Source organism: Capra hircus, chromosome 21, assembly GCF_001704415.2.
Source record: "Capra hircus breed San Clemente chromosome 21, ASM170441v1, whole genome shotgun sequence".
Classification (NCBI taxonomy): Eukaryota; Metazoa; Chordata; class Mammalia; order Artiodactyla; family Bovidae; genus Capra; species Capra hircus.
Window position 1 is genome coordinate 6,529,269 of NC_030828.1, and position 17,023 is coordinate 6,546,291.

Sequence of the window (17,023 nt, forward strand, 5' to 3'; positions counted from 1 at the left end):
ACTGAACTTTCTTCATATGGGACAGAAATGCAAAAATAGGAAGTCGAGATACCTGGAGTAACAGGCAAATTTGGCCTTCGAGTATAAAACGAAGCAGGGCAAAGGCTAGAGTTTTGCTGAGAGAATACACTGGTCATAGCAAACCCCCTCTTCCAACAACACAAGAGATTATTCTACACATGGACATCACCAGATACTGAAATACCAGTATTTGGTCAATACAGAAATCAGATTGATTATATTCTTTGTAGCTGAAGATGGAGAAGCTCTATACAGGCAGCAAAAACAAGACCAGAAGCTGACTGTGGCTCAGATCACAAACTCCTTATTGAAAAATTCAGACTTAAATTGAAGAAAATGTGGAAAACTACTAGGCCATTCAGGTATGACCTAAATCAAATCACTTATGATTATACAGTGGAAGTGAGGAACAGGGATTAGACCCGATAAGAGTGCCTGAAGAACTATGGATGGAAGTTCACAACGCTGTACAGGAGGCAGTGATCAAAACCATCCCCAAGAAAAAGAAAGGCAAATGGTTATCTGAGGAGGCCTTACAAATAGCTGAGAAAAGAAGAGAAGCGAACAACAAAGGAGAAAAGGAAGGATGTATCCATCTGAATGTAGAGTTCCAAAGAAGAGCAAGGAGAGACAAGAAAGCCTTCCTCAGTAAACAATGCAAAGAAATAGAGAAAAACAATAGAATGGGGAAGACTAGACATCTCTTTAAGAAAATTAGAGATACCAAGGGAATATTTCATGCAAAGATGGGCACAATAAAGGACAGAAATGGTATGGACCTAATAGAAGCAGAAGAGATTAAGAAGAGCTGGCAATAATACATGAAAAACTATACAAAAAAGATTTTAATGACCCGGATATCCACGATGGTGTGATCACTCACCTAGAGCCAGACATCTTGGAGTGCAAAGTCAACTAGGCCTTAGGAAGCATAGCTACGAACAAAACTAGTGGAGGTGACGAAATTCCAGGTGAGCTGTTTCAAATCCTAAAATATGATGCTGTGAAAGTACTGTACTCAATATGCCAGCAAATTTGGAAAACTCAGCAGTGGCCACAGGACTGGAAAAGGTCAGTTTTCATTCCAATCCCAAAGAAGGGCAATGTCAAAGAATGTTCAGACTACTGCACAACTGCATTCATCTCACACGCTAGCAAAGTAATGCTCAAAATTCTCCAAGCCATTCTCCTGCAACAGTACATGAACTGAGAACTGCCAGACGATCAGGCTGGTTTTAGAAAATATACAAGCAACTCCTGCAGCTCAATTCCAGAAAAATAAACGACCCAATCAAAAAATGGGCCAAAGAACTAAAGAGACATTTCTCCAAAGAAGCCATACAGATGGCTAACACACACATGAAAAGATGCTCAACATCACTCATTATCAGAGAAATGCAAATCAAAACCACAATGAGGTACCATTTCATGCCAGTCAGAATGGCTGCAATCCAAAAGTCTAAAGCAATAAATGCTGGAGAGGGTGTGGAGAAAAGGGAACCCTCTTACACTGTTGGTGGGAATGCAAACTAGTACAGCCACTATGGAGAACAGTATGGAGATTCTTTAAAAACCTGAAATAGAACTGCCTTATGACCCAGCAATCCCACTGCTGGGCATACACACTGAGGAAATCAGAATTGAAAGAGACACGTGTACCCCAATGTTCATCGCAGCACTGTTTATAATAGCCAGGACATGGAAGCAACCTAGATGTCCATCAGCAGATGAATGGATAAGAAAGCTGTGGTACATATACACAATGGGGTATTACTCAGCCATTAAAAAGAATACATTTGAATCAGTTCTAATGAGGTGGATGAAACTGGAGCCTATTATACAGAGTGAAGTAAGCCAGAAAGAAAAACACCAATACAGTATACTAACGCATATATATGGAATTTAGAAAGATGGTAACGATAACCCTGTATGTAAGACAGCAAAAGAGACACAGATGTAAAGAACAGTCTTTTGGACTCTGCGGGAGAGGGAGAGGGTGGGATGATTTGGGAGAATGTCATTGAAACATGTATAATATCATATAAGAAACTAATCGCCAGTCCAGGTTCGATGCAGGATACAGGATGCTTGGGGCTGGTGCACTGGGATGACCCCGAGGGATGGTATGGGGAGGGCGGTGGGAGGGGGGTTCAGGATTGGGAACACGTGTACACCCCTGGTGGATTCATGCTGATGTATGGCAAAACCAATACAACATTGTAAAGTAAAAATAAAACAAAATCTGAAAAAACAAAAGGCAGAGGAACCAGACAGAGATCAAATTATCAACATCTGTTGGATCATAGAAAAAGCAAGAGAATTCCAGAAAAAACATCTACTTCTGCTTCACTGACTACAGTAAAGCCTTTGACTGTGTGGATCACAACAAACTGTGGAAAATTCTTCAAGTGATGGGAATACTAGACCACTTTACAAAGCTGCCTCTTGTGAAACCTGTATGCAGGTCAAGAAGCAACAGTTAGAACTGGACATGGAACAATAGACTGGTTCCAAATCGGGAAAGGAGTACATCAAGGCTGTATATCATCACCCTGCTTATTTCACTTTGCAGACTACATCATGAGAAACGCTGGGCTGGGTGATGCACATGCTGGAATCAATATTCCCGAGAGAAATATCAATAACTTCAGATATACAGATAACAGCATTCTTATAGCAGAAAGTGAAGAGGAACTAAAGAGCCTTTTGATGAAGGCGAAAGAAGAGAGTGAAAAAGCTGGCTTAAAACTCAACATTCAAAAACCAAAGACCATGGCATCCAGTCCCATCACTTCATGGCAAATAGATGGGGAAACAGTGGAAACAGTGACAAACGTTATTTTCTTGGGCTCCAAAATCACTGCCAATGGTGACTGCAGCCATGAAGTTAAGATGCTTGTTCCTTGGAAGAAAAGCTATAACAAACTCAGACAGCATATTAAAAAGCAGAGACATTACTTGGACAACAAAGGTCCGTCTAGTCAAAGGTTTGGTTTTTCCAGTAGTCATGTATCGATATGAGAGTTGGACCATAAAGAAAGCTGAGTGCCGCAGAATTGATACTTTTGAACTGTGGTGTTGGAGAAGACTCTAGAGAGTCCCTTGGACTGCGAGGAGATCAAACCAGTCAATTCTAAAGGAATTCAAACCTGATTATTCATTAGAAGAAATGACGCTGAAACTGAAGCTCCAATACTTTGATACCTGATGCAAAGAGCCAACTCATTAGAAAAGACCCTGATGCTGGGAAAGATTGAAGGCAGGAGGAGAAGGGGATGACAGAGGACAAGAGGTTGGATGCCTTCACTGACTCAATGGGCATGAATTTGAGCAAGCTCCAGAGATGGTGAAGGACAGGGAAGCCTGGTGTGGTGTAGTCCCTGGGGTCACAAAGAGTCAGACACAACTAATCAACTGAGCAACATTAGAATTTTGAATATGTTTTTGCACAGAAATATTTTATAAGTATAACTTTCAGGGTGCAAAATGGATTAAATGACCATTTAATGAACTGGCTAGGAGTATAACCACCAATACAGCTTCTATACAAAATGCATTCTGAGTTAAACCGATAGATTAAAAATACCTTTTGGATCACATTTTATTGGCACATGGGACTGCCAACACTCCAAAATCCACTAAAATTAGAAAACTGATTGCTTGATAACTTTCCTTTTAATAATTTTATCTTATTATTACTACCAAAGGAATATGCCAATAATAATAAAAAGTGTAGGCTATCTGCTAATAATTGGCATATTTTGCCTTACTCTCTATTTTCTCAAAGATGTGAAGCTCTCATAAAATTCACTAATTGTGCCACCAGATGCCAAGTCAACAATGAAAATATATTTTTAAAAAGCACAGGGGTCGGGCATGGAATTCCCTGGTGGTCCTGTGGTCAGGCCTCAGTGTTCTCTCTGCCATGGGCCCAGGTTCAATCCCTGGTCAGGGAAGTAAGATCCTGCAAGTCATATGGTGTGGCCAAAAATTAAAAAGAAATACAAGGAAATATGTATCTCTCAACTTGGCACAAATAGAACCTTGTGGCAGTCAGTAACAGCTGTATCTAAACACCAAAAAAACACTTAGTCTTTATCTCAAGTAAGAGCTATTCCTTTATTATGGCAGAAAGTTTAGATCATATTACAGTGCAGTCTCTGAAGGCTTTGGTGCAGAAAAAACTGCCTTCAGCCTTGGAGCCTGCTTGCATCATCACATGCATCTTGGTGACTGAGGGTATTTTGCTCACCACTTGGAAAAATTAGGCTATATTATAGATACTTAAAGAACTTACTAGGATTAATGAGTGCGTAGTAGCACAGCTGAGATATGATCAGCTGCAGAAAAATCACTGAGCTAAAAACTCTACCACATATTCTACTATCTGTTCTTCACAGAAAGTTCTGGAATATATCTCTGGGCTTATATTTCATCAGCCTGCACAGGGAATGAATTCATCTAGGGCTCTTCCAAGATAACAAGTGCATAATTTTTCCTAGGGGAAGGCCACTACTTCTAGGATTACCCTCTCTGGAGCAATCACTGCTCAGGGCCCATCCCCTGGAGCCAGGCCAGCAGGGGAATGGCTGTCTCTATGTACAGGCTTATTGTCATCCCTTTTCTTGCCAGAAATATATAGAGTATGAGTCAAGTTATTCAGGATGTTTGAAATTATAAAGAGAGAGTCAACATGCTGGCTAAGTAGCCTCAGAGGTGTTCCAAGTATCCTGTGGCTGCTTAAGTGAGGGAAGTGAGGCCAGTCAAAAGCTGGACTGGCAGCTGAGCTGTCCCGTATTAAGCCCATGCCACTCTGGGAACCACTTCAGGGCGCTTCTGTCTCACTGCTATAGAAGGAGAAGCTGACATTATCTTTCTAAAAGCCTAACTGAGAAGGAAAGATTAATGCTGTCCTGAAAATAAAAGTTCTTCATTTCCTATTAACTGAAACATCTGCTTTGGTTGCTGGAATCATGATTTGTACTGAGGGACTATTTCAAATTGTCAAGCTGTAAATATTTTCAATTGGTAAAGTCCCAGTGTAGTAAAACTGTCACTGCAATGGAAGGAAAAGAAAAACTTTTACATTAACACTGATTCCTCCAGTATTTGTGACTGATACTACTGAGTTTATAATGGTATGCATGAATTAATTTTTCTTTTACCTGGAAAACAACAGATAATTAACCAAATTTATAACTTACTAACAAAACTCAAAATAAAATATCCTAATTGCTTGTTCAATATTTTTGGTTTCTAAGGGTACTTGGTTTAGCATGTTAAATCTCAAAACAAAACTGAACAGGATTATCAAAAGTCATACATCTAATTTTTGAGTTTTATCAGGGCTAAGTACTGAAGTAGAAATAAAGCTAGCAAAAGAGCTGAGTATTAGTATAAAATGTGAAATCAGCCTTACCCACTGCACCCGATGACTTTGTTGTACAGAAAGGATGGCAAGCCTTTCAGATGAATGTTGTTATCCACGTACACATATTGAAGTTCTCGAGATCGACCTAAATCTGGGTTAGAAAGAAAAGTGCCATGATTCTTATAACATATACCAATATAATGTGAAACATGAAATTTAATAAATAATGTTAGAATAATTCAAAATTTCTACGCTGGAAGAAAAAATGTTGCAGATTGACCTAGGTGTGAAATTAAGTCAGCTGTAATATGAGATTCTACCAGAAAACATGACTATTGAAAAAAATTACTCAACCCACCTAACTTTTGAGTATTTAAACTGTAAAATGAGAACTGATAATGGAATATTATCAGATTTCCTTTCCATATAAAAATTTTATGACTTTTAATGAACAACTTCTATTTATTAAGCTTGTTATGAAAGTGTTAGTCCCCCAGTTGTGTCTGACTCTTCACAACCCCAATGGACTATAGGCCACCAGGCTCCTATGTCTGTGGGATTTCCCAGGCAAGAATATTGAAGTCAGTTGCCATTTCCTCCTCCAAGGGATCTTCTTGACCCAGGGATAATAAAAAATTTATATTTATTTATTAAGTTTTTATAGGTCATTCATTTAGTTTCATTTTTCTCCATAGGAAAAAGTGTCATACGAACTAAACTGGCAGGTCAGCCCAAATGATGTCTAGTTCTGCCCCAGTATCAAGATTTGCTGTGTCTCACCTCCCCTTGGCAGAAAGATAATAGAAGGCATGACGGAGAGCTGGGGATCAATCAGGCCCTGGCTGGGCTGGGCCTCAGAAGCCAGCTGATGTAGGAATGGGTAGAATTGCCCACGGCTGCAGGGGGAGGAAGCAGCAGAGGGAATCCTATCCCAGTCTTCAGTGAGGTGTAGGGTGCAGCTGGATGGACAAGACCTGCAGGCCAGGGAGCCGGGGTGGGAATGGGTTTATACCAGGAATAGGAAGAGATGAGAAAGGGAGCCCAAAGAGAAGAATCTGCAGGAAGAACAAGCATGCAGAAAGAGGGCGACTCCAGAAGTCTCCCACAGGTAGCTGGGCATCACTGACTCAAGGGACATGAATTTGAGCAAACTCTGGGAGATAGTGAAGGACAGGGAAGCCTGGCATGTTGCAGTCCCTAGGGTCACAAAGAATCAGACACAACTTAGGGACAGAACAACAATAAAGCTGGGTAAAGGTGTAGCAAAGCCTAGAGTATCTGCTTGTGAAAACAGGAAATAGGCTGAAGGAGCTCTCTTTTCCCCTGTCCTTCCAAAGTTAGGATAGAGAAAGGCCCAGATAGCTAAATTAGCATCTTTAATTTAAGGTTCTTAAGCATACTTACATTTCAAAAGAAAACCCATTTACCCACTAGGGATCTTTTAGGCACTATGGTAGGCCTTGGGGATTCAGATATGAATATGATATTGAGGACAAGCATGAAAAATGGTTAACTGTAATACAACATGATCATTGCTATTAGAGAGGCTTGTCTAAGTCATGGTTTCACAGGTGGGTTCTGGACAATTTATTACATAAAGTGGGAGGTGCATAATATAAGATTGAAGTAAGGAAGGGTTTGTCATGGATGAGGGTAGGAAATGCTGAACATTACCTTCTCTTTTCCACTACAAATCTTATCACAGTAATCTTGCCCAGATTAGCCCTGGGGCAAGTTACAAAAAGAGGAACCAAAACTGGAAGGAATGGAAACTTGACAACAAAAGGGGAAGTGGGAACTCTTAGAGAGAAAAAAGAATTACTAGGCTAGAGATGCCCTTTCCCAGTGGTGGCTTTAAGATATCTAATAAACAGAATACTGGAATGCAAAAATAGGAAGTCAAGAAATACCTGGGGTAACAGGCAAATTTGGCCTTGGAGTACAGAATGAAGCAGGGCAAAGGCTAACAGAATACTGCCAAGAGAACGCACTGGTCATAGCAAACAGCCTCTTCCAACAACAAAAGAAGCCTCTATACACAGACATCACCAGACGGTCAATACTGAAATCAGACTGATTATATTCTTTGCAGTCAAAGATGGAGAAGTTCTATACAGTCAGCAAATACAAGACCAGGAGCTGACTGTGGCTCAGATCATGAAGTCCTTATTGCCAAATTCAGGCTTAAAGAAAGTAGGAAAACCACTAGATTTAGGTCAGGTATGACCTAAATCAAACCCCTTATGATTGTACAGTGGAAGTGAAAAATAGATTCAATGGATTAGATTTGACAGACAGAGTGCCAGAAGAACTATGGATAGAGGTTCATGACATTGTACAGGAGGCAGGGATCAAGACTACCCTTAAGAAAAAGAAGTGCAAAAAGGCAAAATGGTTGTCTGAGGAGGCCTTATAAATAGCTGTGAAAAGAATAGAAGTGAAAAGCAAAGGAGAAAAGGAAAGATACCCATTTGAATGCAGAGTTCCAAAGAATAGCAAGGAGAGATAAGAAAGCCTTCTTCAGCGATCAATGCAAAGAAATAGAGGAAAACAACAGAATGGGAAAGACTAGAGATCTCTTCAAGAAAATTAGAGATACCAAGGGAACATTTCATGCAAGGATGAGCACAATAAAGGACAGAAATGGTATGGACCTAACAGAAGCAGAAGATATTAAGAAGAGGTGGCAAGAATACACAGAAGAACTATACAAAAAAGACCTTCACGACTCAGATAATCACGATGGTGTGATCACTCACCTAGAGTCAGAAATTCTGGAATTCGAAGTCCAGTGGGCCTTAGGAAGCATCACTATGAACAAAGCTAGTGGAGGTGATGGAATTCCAGTTGAGCTACTTCAAATTCTAAAAGATGATGCTGTGAAAGTGCTGCATTCAATATGCCAGCAAATCTGGAAAACTCAGGAGTGGCCACAGAACTGGAAAAGGTCAGTTTTCATTCCAATTCCAAAGAAACGCAATGCCAAATAATGTTCAAAGTACTGCTGCACAATTGCACTCATCTCACACGCTAGTAAAGTAATGCTCAAAATTCTCCAAGCCAGGCTTCAACAGTATCTGAACCATCAAATTCCAGATGTTCAAGCTGGATTTAGAAAAGGCAGAGGAAACACAGATCAAATTGTCAACATCTGCTGAATCATCGAAAAAGCAAGAGAGTTCTAGGAAAGCATCTACTTCTGCTTTATTGACTATGCCAAAGCCTTTGGCTGTGTGGATCACAACAAACTGGAAAATTCTGAAAGAGGTGGGAATACCAGACCCCCTGACCTGCCTCCTGAGAATTGTGTATGCAGTCAGGAAGCAACAGTTAGAACTGGACATGGAACAACAGACTGGTTCCAAATCATGAAAGGAGCATGTCAAGGCTGTATATTGTCACCCTGCTTATTTAACTTATATGCAAAATGCCAGGCTGGATGAAGGACAAGCTCAAATCAAGATTGCCGGGAGAAATATCAATAACCTCAGATGTGCAGATGACACAACCCTTATGGCAGAAAGTGAAGAATTAAAGAGCCTCTTGATGAAAGTGAAAGAGGAGAGTGAAAAAGTTGGCTTAAAGCTCAACATTCAGAAAACAAAGATCATGGCACCTGGTCCCATCATTTCATGGCAAATAGATGGGGAAACAGTGGAAACAGTGGCAGACTTTATTTTGGGGGGGGGGCTCCAAAATCACTGCAGATGGTGACTGCAGCCATGAAATTAAAAGACGCTTACCCACACAGCATATTAAAAAGCAGAGACATTGCTTTGCCAACAAAGGTCTGTCTACTCAAAGCTATCGTTTTTCCAGTAGTCATGTATGGATGCGAGAGTTGGACTATAAAGAAAGTTGAGCAACGAAGAACTGATGCTTTTGAACTGTGGTGTTGGAGAAGACTCGAGAGTTCCTTGGACTCAAGGAGATCCAACCAGTCCATTCTAAAGGAAATCAGTCACGAATATTCTTTGGAAAGACTGATGCTGAAGCTGAAACTCCAATATTTTGGTCACCTGATGCGAAGAACTGACTCATCTGAAAAGACCCCGATGCTGGGAAAGATTGAAGGTGGGAGGAGAAGGGGATGACAGAGGATGAGATGGTTAGATGGCATTGCTGAGTAAACTCCGGGATTTGGTGATGGACAGGGAGTCCTGGTGTGCTGCAGGCCATGGGGTTGCAAAGAGTCAGACACAACTGAGCGACTGAACTGAACTGAACTGAGCAAACAGAATAGATTTCTGCTATGTGATTTTGTGATTTCAGAGTAAGTCACAAAAGGCATTGTGGCTCTATCTTTGCTGTTTCTCTTGGATTACTTCTTCAGGAATCAACTCCTTTTTCATGAAGGTCCTAAAGCAGCTTTACTGGAGAGGAATGAGACCTCCAGCCAATATCCATGTGAGTAAACAGTCTTGGAAGCACCTCCAGAAACTCCAGGTCAAGTCTTCAGATTACTACAACTCTAAACTAAATATCCTGTTCCTTCTCCGAACTTTGCCCATTAATTTTACCATTCATCAATGGATCTTGTTTGTAACAATTATAACGTAGTATTTACTTACGTGATTTTCAATTACCATCTTTCTGTCTACATTTATTAACTGGAATTCTTATGTAAGGAAGAATGATCCCTCCTCCCCCATTTATTTGATGTTTATATTGGTATGGATTCAAGGTCATTTATTTTATTTTAAGGACTAAAAACCCACTACCATTGTTGTTTATTGTGTTGGGTAAAATGTTCCAGTTTTGGCACCTAGGAACACTTAAAATTGGTCTTTTCATTCTTTAAACAAGTTATCATCCTTTTATGAGTATCGTCATACTTTCCAGGAGCAAAAGATATTCCAAGTTCAAACTGTACTTTCCCTGCACTAGTCCTGAAATCAATTACTTCTCCAAGGAGCTTTAACTCCTTTAATAAAAGGAATTGAATTAAATTAAATTTATTTAAATTCTGGGGTATGGCATCTAGAAACCAACATCTGAGTGCTAGATCTACGCCTTACTATAAGAGTGCCACTGCTTCTAGGATCTGTAAGTAGGCAGATTTACAAAGCATATGCATATAATACCAACCCATGCATACACATTCAACTCCACTGTTGCAAGTGTACCTTCAGTATACATTCTAAGCAGTGGACCTGCTGGGCCAAAAGGTAAATACGTGTGTAGTGTCCTTGGTATTTCCCTCCAGAGGAATTACACCAGTTTGCATTCTCTTCATCATGTATGAAAGCATTGGCTTTCCCACAGTCTCATCAACTTCTAAAACATGCTGTCTTATTTAAAACATTTTGTCATTCTCAATTTGTATTTCTCTTATTATTGATGTGAACATTTTTCAATACGAGGGTCATTTTTGCATTTGTGTGTGAATTGTCAACATCTTAAGTGTCTATTCTTTCACTTATGAGCAGAGCCTTAGTTTGAACATGTATTTTTTTCTTTTTCTTTTCTAGATTACAAAAGGGTCATAAGTTTACAGGAGATTTCGAAAATACAGAACAAAGTTACATATAGTTCACTATATATTACAATAATTTTTAAGTAGATAAATTAGGATACTTAGTTACAGTTTCAGTATCAAACTCTCAAAAATCAATAGAATGAATAGACAGAAAAGTAGATGGATAAAGTAGACCTGAAAAGCGCAGTGAACCAATGCAACATAATTAAGATTTATGTAATTTCCACACAATAGCAAGAGAAAAATTCTATTCAACTTTCCATAGACTATAAACCAGAAGACAGTGGAACATATTCAGGGATAACATAAGGTGTCAAAATTTCATGGTCTAAAGGTATTGAAATCATACAGAATTTGTTCTCTTATCACTGTGGAATTATGTTAGAAATCAATACCAAAACATATTTGAAAATAACCCATATACTTTCAAGTGCAATGTGACATTTACCAACAGAGACCTTTGACTTAGCCATTGAAAGCCTCAATAAAGTTAAAAAACTGAAAAAACACAGAGGGTGATTGTAAGAAAGCATTTAAATGAGAAATTAATATCAGGGATAACTTACAAACCTCATGCATCTGGATATTAAACATCCACTTTTAAATGATGGGTGTATCTGAGAAGTCATAATAAGGAAAATTAGAAAATATTTGTAACAGAGTAAAAACAAAAAGAATTAACCAGAATTTGTTGTATACAGCTGAAGTTGTTCAGTGCAACTAAATACAATATGGAATCGTGAATAAGGTATGAGAACAAATAATGGAAACTAGCATAAAATTCCTTGAAATTTAAACAAACTCTCTACTTTAGTTAATAATATTGTATCACACGTTACTTTCTTGCATTTTTTTTTTTCAACAACATAGCATTTCTCAGAATTGGAACAGAAGTTTCAAGCCTCATTCAATTTTTTTTTAATCACTAAAATAATAGGCTTTCTAGACTTTAGCAATAAAAAGTCTAGTAGACTAGATGCCAGAATAAATGGAATTACATCAAAGTTTTGATGGACTATAAATTAGAGCTAACATATAATTGCACTTATCTCACACGCTAGTAAAGTAATGCTCAAAATTCTCCAAGCCAGGCTTCAAAAATACATGAACTGTGAAATTCCAGATGTTCAAGCTGGTTTTAGAAAAGGCAGAGGAACCAGAGATCAAATTGCCAACATCTGCTGTTACCATGGAAAAAGCAAGAGAGCTCCAGAAAAACATCAATTTCTGCTTTATTGACTATGCCAAAACCTTTGACTGTGTGGATCACAATAAACTGTGGAAAATTCTGAAAGAGATGGGAATACCAGACCACCTGACCTACCTCTTGAGAAACCTGTATGCAGGTCAGGAAGCAACAGTTAGAACTGGACATGGAACAACAGACTGGTTCCAAATAGGAAAAGGAGTACGTCAAGGCTGTATATTGTCACCCTGCTTATTTAACTTCTATGCAGAGTACGTCATGAGAAACACTGGGCTGGAGGAAGCACAAGCTGGAATCAAGACTGCTCGGAGAAATATCAATAACCTCAGATATGCAGATGACACCACCCTTGTGGCAGAAAGTGAAGAGGAACTAAAAAGCCTCTTGATGAAAGTGAAAGAGGAGAGTGAAAAAGTTGGCTTAAAGCTCAACATTCAGAAAACTAAGATCATGGCATCCAGTCCCATCACTTCATGGGAAATAGCTGGGGAAACAGTGGAAACAGTGGCTGACTTTATTTTTCTGGGCTCCAAAATCACTGCAGATGGTGACTGCAGCCATGAAACTAAAAGACACTTACTCCTTGGAAGGAAAGTTATGACCAACCTAGACAGTATATGAAAAAGCAGAGACATTACTTTGTCAACAAAGGTCTGTCTAGTCAAGGCTATGGTTTTTCCAGTGGTCATGTATGGATGTGAGAGTTGGACTGTGAAGAAGGCTGAACGCCGAAGAATTGATGCTTCTGAACTGTGGTGTTGGAGAAGACTCTCAAGAGTCCCTAGGACTGCAAGGAGATCCAACCAGTCCATCCTAAAGGAGATCAGTCCTGAGTGTTCATTGGAAGGACTGATGTTGAGGCTGAAACTCTAATACTTTGGCCACCTGATGTGAAGAGCTGATTCATTTGAAAAGATTCTCATGCTGGGAAAGGTTGAAAGCGAGAGGAGAAGGGGATGACAGAGGATGAGATGGTTGGATGGAATCACCAACTTAATGGACATGAGTTTGAGTGAACTCTGGGTGTTGGTGATGGACATGGAGGCCTGGTGTGCTGCAGTTCATGGGGTTGCAAAGAGTTGGACATGACTGAGCAACTGAACTGAACTGAACTAAAGCATTACATTCAAACTTAGTCAAACAAGTGGAGCTAAAAATGTCAAATTTTTTAGCTAAACAAAAACTCGCTTCCTAAAATATATTGTACATACTATACATACACACACACAACACACACGAAATCTTTTCTCCTATAAGACAAAGTCTTGAACAAGAACAACAAAAAAAAGAGAAACTGGAAAATAATAACTAAATGAAATGACAGCACTGAATATGAAATAGAAAAAGTAAAACAAACTAGATGAAAGCAAAAGATCATCACACAGTCCAGTTGTTTTTAAATGACACTGCTCTTAGAATCACATCTGGAGCTTTGGAGAAAAAAATACTACCTGGGCACTCAACAGTTTTCAAAAAAATTCCAAGCTAACTCTGATGTGTATCTGGATTTTAAAAAGTGATATCACGTTTTTCTATTAAATGGTAGCTTTAGTGATACAGAATTCTATTATTATCTGTTGACTAATCATAATACAATGGTATTAAATAATAAATAAATTATATAATTAAATAAATACATAAATAATAAATTACATAATCACAACAGTAAAAGACATTTACAGTTTTCACCATCAATAGTCAAAGAAGAAAATAAAAGATAATCACAACTGCAAGCCATAATGGAAACACGATAAACCAAAAAATATTAAATAATTACATACAATTAAGCCACCCTGGGCCTGCCCCTGCTCGCGGCACACACAGCTCAGGTTCTAGGTTGCTCTGCCGGCAACCGTCTGAGGCCGACGGTGGGCTGCATGCACCTCCCACCCGGTTGCGCCTGCGTTTTGTTCCCTTCCCAGGTGGACCGACCGGCGCACTAAGCGCAGGCGGCTGCGGCAGAGAGGAGCTACCCCGCGGCCGAGAAGAGCTACCCCACGTCGGAGGCAGGGGCAGAAGCCGAGAGTGCCAGGCTATGATGGCGCAGAACAGCCAAGAGGAGCCACCCTGTGTCCGAGGTCAGGGGCGGTGGCCGGGAGGACCACCCTGCGTTCGAGGTCAGGGGCGGGGGGATGGCCGAGAGAAGCCACCCCGCTTCCGAGGCCAGGGGCGGTGGCCGGGAGGTGCAACCCCCCGCCCTAGGCCAGGGGTGGTGGACAGAAGGAGCCACACCACGTCCAAGGAGCGGTGGCTGCGCGGGCACAGGAGGGCCTAGAGTAGCTATCCCACGTTGAAGGTCAGGAAAAGCAGCGGTGAGGAGATACCCCTCATCCAAGGTAAGGAGCAGGGCTGCGCTTTGCTGGAGCAGCTGTGAAGAGATACCACATGCCCAAGGTAAGAGAAACCCAAGTAAGATGGTAGGTGTTGCAAGGGGGCATCAGAGGGCAGACACACTGAAACCATACTCACAGAAAACTAGTCAATCTAATCACACTAGGACCACAGCCTTGTCGAACTCAATGAAACTAAGCCATGCCCTGTGGGGCCATCCAAGACGGGTGGGCATGGTGGAGAGGTCTGACAGAATGTGGTCCACTGGAGAAGGGAACAGCAAACCACTTCAGTATTCTTGCCTTGAGAACCCCATGAACAGTATGAAAAGGCAAAATGATAGGATACTGAAAGAGGAACTCCCCAGGTCAGTAGGTGCCCAATATGCTGCTGGAGATCAGTGGAAAAATAATTCCATAAAGAATGAAAGGATAGAGCCAAAGCAAAAACAATACCCAGCTGTGGATGTGACTAGTGATAGAAGCAAGGTCCGATGCTCTAAAGAGCAATATTGCATAGGAACCTGGAATGTCAGGTCCATGAATCAAGGCAAATTGGAAGCGGTCAAACAAGAGATGGCAAGAGTGAATGTCAACATTCTAAACTAAAATGGACTGGAATGGGTGAATTTAACTCAGATGACTATTATATCTACTACTGCAGGCAGGAATCCCTCAGAAGAAATGGAGTAGCCATCATGGTCAACAAAAGAGTCCAAAATGCAGTACTTGGATGCAATCTCAAAAACAACAGAATGATCTCTGTTCGTTTCCAAGGCAAACCATTCCATATCACATTAATCCAAGTCTATGCCCCAACCAGTAATGCTGAAGAAGCTGAAGTTGAATGGTTCTATGAAGACCTACAAGACCTTTTAGAACTAACACCCAAAAAAGATGTCCTTTTCATTATAGGGGACTGGAATGAAAAAGTAGAAAGTCAAGAAACACCTGGGGTAACAGGCAAATTTGGCCTTGAAATACAGAATGAAGCAGGGCAAAGGCTAATAGAATTTTGCCAAGAAAATGCACGGGTCATAGCAAACACCCTCTTCCAACAACACAAGAGAAGACTCTACACATGAACATCACCAGATGGCCAACACTGAAATCAGATTGATTATATTTTTTGCAGCCAAAGATGGAGAAGCTCTACACAGTCAACAAAAACAAGACCAGGAGCTGACTGTGGCTCAGATCATGAACTCCTTATTACCAAATTCAGACTTAAACTGAAGAAAGTAGGGAAAACCGCTAGACCATTCAGGTGTGACCTAAATCAAATCCCTAATGATTATACAGTGGAAGTGAGAAATAGATTTAAGGGCCTAGATCTGATAGACAGAGTGCCTGATGAACTATGGACTGAGGTTCGTGATATTGTACAGGAGACAGGGATCAAGACCATCCCCATGGAAAAGAAATGCAAAAAAGGAAAATGGCTGTCTGGGGAGGCCTTACAAATAGCTGTGAAAAGAAGAGAGGCAAAAAGCAAAGGAGAAAAGGAAAGATACAAGCATCTGAATCCAAAGTTCCAAGGAATAGCAAGAAGAGATAAGAAAGCCTTCTTCAGCGATCAATGCAAAGAAATAGAGGAAAACAACAGAATGGGAAAGACTAGAGATCTCTTCAAGAAAATGGATACTGCAAGGGAACATTTCATGCAAAGATGGACTCGATAAAGGACAGAAAGGGTATGGGCCGAACAGAAGCAGAAGATATTAAGAAGAGGTGGCAAGAATACACAGAAGAACTATACAAAGAAGAGCTTCATGACCCGGATAATCACGATGGTGTGATCACTCATCTAGAGCCAGACATCCTGGAATGCGAAGTCAAGTGGGCCTTAGAAAGCATCACTATGAACAAAGCTAGTGGAGGTGATGGAATTCCAGTTGAGCTACTTCAAATCCTGAAAGATGATGCTATGAAAGTGCTGCACTCAATATGCCAGCAAATTTGGAAAACTCAGCAGTGGCCACAGGACTACAAAAGGTCAGTTTTCATTCTAATCCCAAAGAAAGGCAATGCCAAAGAATGCTCAAACTACCTCACAATTGCACTCATCTCACACGCTAGTAAAGTAATGCTCAAAATTCTCCAAGCCAGGCTTCAGCAATACATGAACTGTGAACTTCCAGATGTTCAAGCTGGTTTTAGAAAAGGCAGAGGAACAAGAGATCAAATTGCCAACATCTGCTGGATCATGGAAAAAGCAAGAGAGTTCCAGAAAAACATCTCTTTCCACTTTACGGACTATGCCAAAGCCTTTGACTGTGTGGATCACAAGAAACTGTGGAAAATTCTTCAAGAGATGGGAATACCAGACCGCCTGACCTGCCTGTTGAGAAATCTGTATGCAGGTCAGGAAGCAACAGTTAGAACTGGACATGGAACAACAGACTGGTTCCAAATAGGAAAAGGAGTACGTCAAGGCTGTATATTGTCACCCTGCTTATTTAACTTATATGCAGAGTACATCATGAGAAATGCTGGACTGGAAGAAACACAAGCTGGAATCAAGATTGATGGGAGAAATATCAATAACCTCACATATGCAGATGACACCACCCTTATGGCAGAAAGTGAAGAGGAGCTAAAAAGCCTCTTGATGA

At 40.4% G+C, this 17,023-nt stretch overlaps 1 long non-coding RNA gene across 6 annotated transcripts in view; it reads right to left on the minus strand.

Annotated features, from left to right (window-relative positions):
- The window catches only part of LRRC28, a 201,230-nt gene that overhangs the window by 57,558 nt on the left and 126,649 nt on the right, over nucleotides 1–17,023 (minus strand). For all 6 annotated transcript variants that reach the window (XR_001919881.1, XR_001919880.1, XR_001919878.1 and 3 more), the window contains one exon: nucleotides 5,441–5,543. This is a non-coding gene — a long non-coding RNA (leucine rich repeat containing 28). The remainder of the gene's footprint in view (nucleotides 1–5,440; nucleotides 5,544–17,023) is intronic.